Here is an 11,288-nt window from a genome sequence, read left to right on the forward strand (position 1 = left end):
CACAATAAAAGGATCTTTTCTCTCTTCTGACTGTGTCTGCCATAGGCTATTCTGGCGTGGGGAGGTGTTGTTCTGTGCTGAATCCTCGGGGGGCAGTTTGGGATCGTCCCTTGTCCCAGCATCCTTTCCAGCGGGCATCAGGGCTGAGTTGAGGTGCCTTAGGAGTGAAACGACAGCAGAGAGTCACACAGGACAGTGGAGGCCCTATAGGACCTCTGGAGCTGCGACTGTTCACTCAGCTCCTGCTCAGATTTGGCTAACATGCAGGTCCTGCTAAGGCCTGACGTATGCTGGCAGCAGCGCCCTGAGGTCAGAGCGAGGGCAAGACGTAGGCCGGGCACGGTGGCCGAGAAGGGCTGAAGATCCTTATGCAGCCACCGTCTCCTCCAGCTTGCTGTCCCCTGGGGCCATCATCCTTGCATACTGATTGTCAGGCTTTTTCTTCAGAATCCCCTCACTCATGGCAATTTTATAAACCAATCTTCCATGCTGGGTGGTATAAATACTCCCCTCAAATGATGCACCCCCTATTGATTGTATAGAGCTGCAACAGGAAGATTTCATTTAATTTGCACAGAATGATTCAGCTAAATGTTCTGTTGTCTACAGAAATGTCATTTTAAAAAGGAGCTTAAAAAACCCAAAGTCTTGGGGATTGTACTAGGTTCTTTCCCCTTGACGAGAACGGTAACGCTGCACACTTGAAGCGAACCACTGTCGGGGTGCACTTACTTGTTAGTTGTCCCAGACACTGGCAGTAAGAAGTGAAGCACTGTAAATATCACTCCTTTCCTGCCTTTGAGAACTTACAGTCAAATTCAGACCTTGCAAGGGGAACAAAGTATGTAACAGAAACAGAGCTATGAGGTTGCTGAGAGCTGGGGACCTCAAAACTCCAGGCTTGTGCTTTTGCACAGCCGCTCAAGCTAGTTCTGGGTGAATACAAAATACAGGTGCTCTGATTTTCTGTCATTTCGTACCCATTGTGCATTTCGTATGAGGGGTGTTGTGGTTTAACCTGGCAGGCAGCTAAACACCACACAGCCGTCCACTCACTCCCCCATCCGTCCCACATAGTGGGATGGGGGAGAGAATCAGAAAAAAAAAAAAAAAAGTAAAATTTGTGTGTTGAGATAAAGACAGTTTAATAGGGCAGAAAAGGAAGGGATAATAATAATAATAGTAATAATAATAGAATAAACAAAATAAATTATAGTAATGCACAATGCAGTTGCTCGCCACCCACCGATGGATGCCCAGCCAGTTCCCGAGCAGCAGTCACCGCCCCCAGCCAACTCCCCCCAGTTTATATACTGAGCAGGATGTCATATGGTATGGAATATCCCTCTGGCCAGTTTGGGTCAGCTATCCTGGCTGTGCCCCCTCCCAGCTTCTCGCTGGCAGGGCATGAGAAACTGAAAAGTCCTTGGCTAGTGTAAGCACTGCTTAGCAACAACTAAAACATCGGTGTGTTACCAACATTATTCTCATCCTAAATCCAAAACACAGCACTGTACCAGCTACTAGGAAGAAATTAACTCTATCCCAGCTGAAACCAGGACAGGGGCTTTGAAAACAAGAAGCAAGGGAGAGAGTCTCTGGCATGAAGGTGGAGAACTGATGTATGACTACAGCTTTCCCTTGAGAAAGAAAAAATGACTGTTGCCCTTGGCAAGCAATCAGGAGGATGCATCTGGTACATTATTAGGAAATGGGTACATGGAAAAAAATGAGACTAGATACATGTGAGACTTTGAATAAGATGGAGAAGCCAATGATGGGTGGAGCAGTTGCAGAGGGAGACCTTCATAGCAGCATTTTGCACAATGTCACATGTGAAGATAAGGAGAAAGGGGGGGGCAGGGTTGTTCTTCTGTTAGATCCAAGGTTTTGGGGTTCTTTTTGGTCTTCACATCTGGGGGTCTGCTGAAACCTCTGTGTCTGAACATGGAGAGATTTTCATTGAAAAGCTGTATACCTTTGAAGGCACCCCAAAGCGTAACCTTATATGTACAGATCAGGTACAAAACATAGAAATAACAGACTTTGCGAATGGCCATAGTAACCAGACAAGATACAAAGAGTTTCTAAATCCCAGCAGCCCAATGGATAATAATGCTAGAGGAGGGTTCATGCCATAATTTGTATTCAAAGCCTGAACACTACAGAGAGACCATATCTTGTACCTGGAATTCAGAACAGACCCACTATAAAGATATGGCTAGAAGTTAACAAATAGATGTGATCTCTTGTCACCTTAATATTTGAGATGAGTCAGTTCAAGGTTTAATTTTCTCCAAATAACATACAGCAATCTATGGGAGGAAGTGAAAATTGCAAAAATGGGTAAGGAAAGACTGTTCGCTCGTTCTTATAACACAGGAATTAGTGGGCAACACATGAAATTATTAATCACAATAAATGAAAGGAAGAACATCGGCACATAATACATAATTAAATTGTGCACCTCCTTGCCACAGGATGTTTTGCATATCACAAGTATGAATGGGCTGAAGAAGCAATTAGACAGAATCAGGAAAGAAAGGTCTCTCATGGGTCATTAAGCTCTGGGAAGCAGGAACAGCCTCCAGAAATCCCTGAACTAGTGACTGCCAGTAGATAAAGGGTACAGCAGGGGAAGGAGCATGCTATGCTTATCCCGTTTCTTATGTTTTTTTCCTACACATCTTTCACTGTTCAGACTCAGAGACAGGATGCTGAGCTAAACGAACCTTTGGTATGACCCCGTGTGGCTATTCTCATGAATTATACAAGACACAGTTCCATACATGCTACGGATGCAATTCACATTCACGCAGAGCATCGGCTTATGGCCTTGCAAATTCTGCTGAATATTTACAGTGAGAATTTAAGCAGAACCTAAGTGGCTGAGTTCATGCATTCACATGATCCCTTTTCACCCTATCTGAAATTACATACTGCCTCTTCTGCGACTGGTTTTTGGCTTGGGTGCAATTTGATATGCAATTAGTCAAACATCCTCTCCTGTGATATCTGTCCTGTTGTGAACAATTAGCGTTGCATAAGGGAATACATTCTGCGGCTCGAATCCCGGGGATTCCTGTCAATTTGCATTGACAGCATGCTTACAAGAAAGGAGCAGATGGGTCCAGCTGGAATTGACTATTAGCAGCCACAGAGGCAGACACACACCAGCCCACAGATGGTCCACTTCTTGCTCACATTCTTAGCTTTGCCTGCCTTGAGCATCCTTTTGGTTTTATATAAATGTTATGCAAGCTATTGAATGTGTTTGAATGTCCAGAAATGCATTTCTTAATGTTTCAGCTATGGGCTAATCCTACAAGCAGAGTTCTTAGATATTTTAATGTGCAACTCATGGGAAGGAAATCATCGGGTTCTTAGTTATATACAGGACAGTTTCTTCTTGTCAGAGAAGAGGGGACCAGCTGGGAGGCTGACCTGGCGTTGTTCCCAGGGTGGCCAGGTTGCCTGAGAGCAAACTCCACTTGAAGAAGGGACAACTTGACTTTGCAAGGAAGATCAGTTTGCTTCTAACAGTGGTTCTCCAAAAAATCCTGCTTCATGGTGATGAGTTTTTCTCCATGTTAAAGCCTGCTTATGAGTAGCTGGGTATCTTACAAGCCCTTGCAGAAATTATTTATTTAAAAAAATGCAAAACCCCTCCCAAATCTGCCCTCATACAGAACTAAATTTTCTGGGGGAGGGCAACAAGAGGTCATATTTTAGTGATCGGAGCTTGTGTGTTGGAAAAGCTATCAGATGCTGTCTTTTCTTAGCTTTGTAAAGCCATTTAGCCATGTTCTGGAAGTAACTGGTTTTTACTACTCTGGCTAGTCAGATCCCTTCTTGGTTTACCCTGAACTAATTAACTCTCATCTCTTCAAATTATTCCCAGTGCAGCTGATCACCTAAAGACCTCCCGTCCCTGTGCAGCAGCTGCTGTCCATCACTGAGAAGGTGAGACATTCTCCATCATGAGATGTCTTCCCAAACAGAACCATATCAAAATGCTAAGCAGTGCCAGAATATGGTACCAAATAACAGGCTTTTCTCTAGCTGCAAATTTTTCCTCTCTGGCAGACACTGCCTACAGTTCTGGATGCTGTTTTTCTATTACATGGGCTGCAACATGTTACCAGGAAACAAGACTCCATGCACACAGGACAGCTTAGCTTGATCAAGCGCCTTTGCCCTTCAGTGGCTGGTGATCTGTGTGTGGTAAAAGACTATAGCCCTACATGGGTTATAGGGTGCAAAATGCAACATCATTTTCCAAGCATGAACAGCATCCTTGTGTTAGATGTCATCGTGCTCCTCTGTGCCTCTTAGGCAATGGCTTGGATGCGAAGAATGGTTAAATTAGTTGAGGTCGTAAGAGAGAGATGCAACCACACACCAATATTAAGGCACAGGATTTGTTGGTTCTGAGACCTCTATAAATGCCAGGCACAAGCAAACACCAGTTATTTAATGCTAAAAGATATAAAGAAGTGGGATGTTCTTTGGAAAAGAGAGAGAGCTGAGGCCATTGAAGGAGTTTGGGTTAAGCGTGCTTATGAACGCCATCCCAGAGGTTATGCATTTCCAGTGTCATAGCTGTGAATGTATCACCAGCAATTCCCCCAAAACATTCAAAAGAATCACAGAGAAGCTATAGAAGTTCATTGTCCAGAAAGCTTTTGCTGATCTTTCTCTCTCTGATGCTAAAAGGGAAGCTGTAACCTGCCTGTGTTATTACTTGTATCTGAATTCCAAGCCTGAGGCTCAACTTCATGTAAGGAAAGATGGTAGCAAATATTGGCTGAAGCTGTTTGCTTGTCAAAGCAGCCTCGGGTGGTGTCCATCCAGGAGACTCAGTTTCTCTCTCCACCCATATAGCCACAGAGAATCCTTTGTTATCCTTTCCATTACCCTTGGTTATTATTTACATGCCCAGCATTAGAGTTGTCAACATTAGTGTCTCTAGCACTGGAATCAGTCCCTGTTAAAGCCTTGAGACTGAACCCAAACTTTCAGAACGGGCCCTTTCTCTGCGAACCATCCCAAAATGCAGATCCGAACAGCTGCTGCAATCAGAAGTGTTTGAAATTCATCTTTGGATCTGAGTGTTGCAGCACGGCCTGCAAATCTGTCCGTTATTAACCTTCCAGATGGCAAGCTGAGGAGACATCCTTCAAAAGATGGGTGTACAGTGAAATTTTTATTAACGATCACTGACCTTTAGAAGCAAGGCATAGCGATCTATGTACTATGCCAGACATCATAGATATCTTAGAAAACTGCTGGAGTGTTGGAAAATACCTTTTTCTGAGGTGGGACATTTTTCTAATTAGATTTCAGTGGTCTTCTTCAGATTTGAAATATTGTTTATCTGCTTTTCTCTCAAGGATCTTAACACCTTGTCAGACCTTCAGCAGACCACATCAGGATGCTTGGATGGTCCCCCAGTGTAGATTGATCAGAGTCTCCAAATCTGTCCTCTAGCCTTACTTGTCCCAGGACACCCATGAGAACATAATCCACTAATTAAGGTTAAACAGAGAGGAATCTGAGGGGATAGCTAAGCGTGAGGAAGTTTTTAATCTCGTATTTTTCTTTTCTTGCTCACATCCTTCCATTTCGTGTCATCTAAAATTTCAGTCACAAAAATTACTCTTCTGCACTGAGCTTCATGAAGCCGTTAGATTTGAACGATGATCTTGCTAATACTCTACTGTATCCGTATGCCTGTGTGTCTTGGATATGAGCACAAAATCACTTTGCAGACAAAGTTAGTAAGCAACACCTTCAGCTCCTCTCCTGAAGATGTTTATATCATTTTGTCATGATCTCTTGTCACTACATGTCCAAGTGAAGAGCAGTTCTTGGCTACTTCTTGAGTCAGACTCCTAGAGAAACCCCAGATGCCCAGGAAACTGCCATTAGTTTCTGTGGTAAATAAGTGGGTTGGCTCAAGGTCCTTGTTCAGAGGGAGTTAGCATTTTCCTCACGTTTGATGTGGCCAGAGTATGTCTACTTGTTCTTGTGTGGGTGGGTATGAGATAACTTGTCTGGTGTTCAGAGCTGTCTGGAAGCCTGTGCTAATGAAATAGGTCTGTATTATTAAATTCTGCTGAGACATAACACCATGTCTCTATGCTAGCTTGGAGCATGAGTAGAGTGGGTTCACGCCTGCCTAAGCGAGGACTGCAAAGATGTGCTGTACAGACCTCTCCCAGTACACCAGGGCATTTTCCATAGCTGCTGGTGCTTCACTCTGCTCTTTCATGTGACAGAGGCAGCATCCAGGCTGCTGGGCTGAGTGATGTGACCCAAGACTCCTACTTTTAGAAACAGCCATGTATCTTCTTGAGTAGGCCAACATAATAAAGAGTAGTTCAGAGGGTGCTTTACTTGATTCTATTCCCAGACTCTATTCAAAGCTGCATCTTACTCCACATCTTCCAGACACGTCAACCACAGGGTCTGAAGTTTCTCAAGGTCAGTGATTCTTTTTCTTAGGGTTTTGCTTATAGAAGTGTCCAGACCACAAGGAAGCCATTGGGAGTACATCTGTCTTGCTATAAGTGCTGGGTTGCATGCCAGGTCTGGTGATCAACGTAGAAGAGAGGGGAGAGAGGATTTCTGCAAATGAGCCTGATCCCACGTGTTGAACACCCCCAAGGAGTCATGAGCACTTTGAAGTATTTGGTTTACAGTGAACTGCTCCACTGATGTAATTTGCCTTGCATGTTAACCATGTGGCCCTTGAAGATGCAGCCACACTAACTTGATAGTTTTAAGTACATGATTCCTCTTGGCTGCAAATTTCTTGGATAAAGCAGACATAATTTGCACGATGCCATGATGTAAAAAGGATACCTGTTCAGATTACATCTAGTTGCTTTGAAATTGCAGAAGGCAGTGTGAAAACTGGCATTTGGGACCATTACTTGATCTCTAGGGCAGTAACTAGCTAGAAGGATCTGAATGGATAAGAATTCCGCCGTCATTTAGACATACCCACCAACCTTTGCCCAGAGAGACTTGATCTATGGCGAAGGCCAGGAGATAATTAGATTTCTGCCTGCTCAACTTTTGGATTGTTATGACTCAGCGTGGCCAGTTCAGCTGAACTGAGTTCCCCTGCTGTTTAGGGATTCAACTAAAGAAAACTCAAGCTCATTATATAAAGGCAAAGTAAAATACATTATCAATTGATACACTAGGCTTTTCCACAATGAAAAGGACTTAATAACATGCAAGCTCATCCAGTTATCTTTCTATTGAAATGGTTGTAACAAACATCATTCCTGTTATAAAAACAAATTCATTTCACTATACCACTGTGGCATTCCCTCTTTATTCTCTTTAAATATAAAAGATTTGTTCTGTGCCATATAAATCAGCCATACAGATTTTGAAAGGAAATACACGGTCTGAGTACTGAGCTATTCAGATTCCCTCCTACAACACAGAAAAACATTCATCTACACAGTGAGTATCCTCATAACAGTGGGAACAGTGATACACACCACAAGAAGCTGGAGATTTATCTCCCAATCCAGCAAATCTGCAGGGCATTATCTAGGAGAAGTCCAAGATCTCAGCACTAGGAAGGATGAGATCTTAATTATTTACTGTAGACAAAATATTAAAGATGAAGAGGGAAAAACTTGAAATTTTCCAAGATGCCTAATGACCCTGTATGGATTTAAATTTTGGATGTTCTGTCCAAGATATGTAGAAAATACCTTATTCTCTTCAAGCCCAACCAGATGAGATTGTTGAGATATATATGAAGCAACCTTTTTACTCTTTGCACTGGGATTCACAGTAGAATGTGGGGCAATGTTTTCAGAAGTTATTTGAATAAGTGTTAGTGAACTGCACATCTATAACGGCATCCTTTTGTGCCTGGATGTGAGTTATGATTTCTTTTTTATGTGTTTTCTGCTTTAGACTTTTTAACACTGATAGGTATGACAGCTTGTAAGGTTTTAAACAAGTCCTTATTTAAGTTAAATGTAGAACTACATCCGTGTTTTGTTTAGTTTTGGGGCTTGGGTTGGGTTTTTTTGCTATTATGTGTTTTAGACAGTGGGGAGAGAGTGAAGAGAGAGAATCGGCAGCTTGCCGGCTTCTCTGTCACAATGAATGCATGTCAGACTGCTTCATAGAGGAGGACATATCTACTTTGCTGTGATAGATCAGATTCTTCAGTGACTGCACCCCAGACAAGACATAAACCCAAATATTGCCACAAAAGGATGCCGTTCTGTAGCTTGTTAAGTTTTCAGTATCAAACTTACCATTCCACAATTGAGTTTGTTCATTTTCCTAAGAGATTAAAGCACTTTCAGATTTATCTCAAGACTTAGGTATTTGTAGAAGAAAGTGAGTGTAGCGAGCTGATGTCAGAGCTGGTATCTTTCAAGCACACTTCTGTGTTGTTTTCGTCAGAAACTGGTGGATCATTTCTATGAAAATAAGCACATAATCATTCCTCCCACAGCTTTCCTTCTCATCAGAGTCAAACTTTATAGAGAGCAAGACATTTATGCAAGACATAAGCATAAACATTATAACGTGATTTGTTTTTAATGGATTTCCTCCTTCTGCAGTTTGAATGGGATTGCAGATTATTTCTCCTACAAATACTGTACAGTGGTCAAGTATTTCTTCTGTTACACATAGAAACTTTTATTTTACTGGTGGCTATGCACAGCCTTTAACTTTCCAATCTGTAGTTCTAGGCAACTGAGCGTGGCATGAAGCCTTGGTTTTTAGAAGCACTTTACATGGAAACACCCACTCACAGGTTCTCTGAGCAGGCAGCAGACTCTCAGACTTCCTTGGTGCCCGCAATGGCAATGCCCACTGTGGTTCTGGTTTTCTCTTCACAGCTGGAGTCTTCCCTCAGATCCTTAAATAGGTTAATCCATCGTCACAGGAAAGTAATAGGAAATTAATTATTGCAGTCTCTGATAAACAAAGCTAGCAGCGAACTTTCCAGTGGAGATCAGGGCCAGTCTAAATACCAAGAGAATTCAGCCAGAAGGAGAGAGACAGTCTCAGGGAACAGATTAGCTTCTCAGAGTGCAGGAACTCTTCTATTTTAGAATTATTGACAGAAACTGCACCTCAAAACCAAGAAATAAGAGCTTATGATGACTCCAGAATGATTATCACAGGTGGATATGTAATGTAACTGCCAGAGGTGACCAGAGATACTGCAGAGGCTGAAAAGCAAGCCGCTTAGATCAGAAGACCTATGATGCTGTCTTCCAGACACATGCCTAGGACTGTGCTCCCTACAAAGGCAGCCACACCTAGTAGGGTACACTGGTATTTCGCTTTCAAGTTTCTGTGGTCAGCTTCTCACACCATAGTTCAAACAGATCTGAACCGACTGGTGAGAGCTTAGAAGAAGGCAAAGACAATGATCAAATATCTAGAAAAAAATGACATATAAGAAAATACTGAAGGAACCAGGGATGTTACTCTGGAGAAGACTGAAGTAAGACATCGTAACAGTCTTCAGTTACTACGTAGAGAGCAGCTACAAAGATGGTGGGAATAATCTGTTTTTCACATCCACAGTGAATGGTATGAGCTTCTGTGGGAAATCACAGAATCATAAATCAATGATCCAGAAACGTCGCAGAGGACCTCTTGGGGTTCATTCCGGCCCTATTTCCTATGAGGGCTAGAAGAAACATGCAGGTGTGTGAGATCATCCTCTTTCCCATCAGTAGTGTGTAAGTAGCTACTATTTCCCATCTTAGGAGTTGGCTTAATGGTAGTTTTCCATTGGAGTAACTCTAATCACTTATGAGGAGGTTCCTGATTTGCTCTGCTATTGGGAAGATCAGAAGCAACTTTGTATTTCTCCTTCTTTAAAGCCATTCAAGACGTTGCTTGATCAGAGTTGAAGTGAAATTAGTGCTAATGTGAGTGAGCAGCACTATGGATGCTGCTTAGGAAAATGCTAGGGCTATGAACATCTTTTTTCTTAAAGAACCAAAGTAGAGGCCAAATTCATCGGCAGCTAAAACGTCGCTGTTGTACAGTTGGAATCACAGATCTGTGGGCAGTGTTAAATGGAGGTATCATTCCTCGACAGTTTTAAACAGTATTGCGCAACCATGACAATGATGAGATAAGAGGCAGATATAGGTGACAGTCTAGGAACTAAATCTGCTCTAATCTACTTGAGTGTAAATCCACTTACTTCAGCTGCATAGCTCCAGAGAGTGATTCCAGGGTGAGAAAACAGAATTTTGCCCCACTGTACTCCCTTTTTTGTTGTCATGTCTTTTTCTTTACAATTTGTTACCTCGTAGTCACAGCAGAGCACAGATAAGGTGAAACTGTAAATTGTATATTCTCAGCTGGGACTTTTCTGTTTGTGACGCTGGTACGTGTACTTACCTGTGATCAGGCATAGGAGGTATAACCATCAACATAACCGGTGCGAGTACAAACAGGAGCAAGCAGAGAGCCTAAAGATTTCAATAACGATCCTTTAACTACTGAGGTCAAAGGTAAACCCCTATGAATTACAAAGGACCTGTGATCTTGGTTTCCAGCAGGTGCCTAAAGCTGTTGCGGCAAACCTGCCTTTGCTTGGATAGCAGTGAGAATAAACAGACTTCTGAAGGCATCAGGAAAAGAAAGCCTTTCTCTACCAGGACAATTAACCAGTTGTTTCTTCTTTTGTGCATGCTGGTTTTACGCGTAGAACCCATGGCAGGTTTTGCATGGCACCAGCGGCAATGGCTGGGACGCTTGCGGCTGTGCCCCAGCTACAAGCCAGGGGCTGCTGAAGGAGGCAGAGAGATGGGATGCCTGGGATGGGAAGGGGGCTTGAGGGACACGGACGCAACATCCTGTTCACAGAACAACTTGTCAGATAATTAAAATCATCGTTCAGGATATATTCTGAATAGCCCATAAATTCTTATGAATGAAATTGCCCTAGTCAGCACCGCCACATGTTAGAATTAAATCACCATGGTATGTAATCCAGAAAGTAAAACCTCTAAATCTTTTGAAAGGTTTGTTCTTCTGACTAGTAATTTAACAATCTTGTAGGAAGCTGAGATATAAGAGCTTTCTGGCAAAGAAATAGAGAAGAGGCAATGAAAAAAGTGTCATGTACTCTTCTGAATCAATTGTAGCGTCTAACTTACGTTTCTAATGAATTATGAAAGGTGAGATGACTTCTCTCTTTTTCCTTTAAGCCAACGTGGGACCAGACGCCGTGTTTAAATCTGTACAGAGCCCTGCTCCCTTACATG

General features: G+C 42.6%; 1 protein-coding gene across 1 annotated transcript in view; it reads left to right on the forward strand.

Annotated features, from left to right (window-relative positions):
- The window catches only part of SUSD4 (sushi domain containing 4), a 106,640-nt gene that overhangs the window by 6,677 nt on the left and 88,675 nt on the right, over positions 1-11,288 (forward strand). The gene's annotated exons all lie outside the window — the stretch shown is intronic.

The sequence above is a fragment of the Pygoscelis adeliae genome, unplaced genomic scaffold, assembly GCF_000699105.1.
Source record: "Pygoscelis adeliae isolate BGI_AS28 unplaced genomic scaffold, ASM69910v1 Scaffold1, whole genome shotgun sequence".
NCBI lineage: Eukaryota > Metazoa > Chordata > Aves > Sphenisciformes > Spheniscidae > Pygoscelis > Pygoscelis adeliae.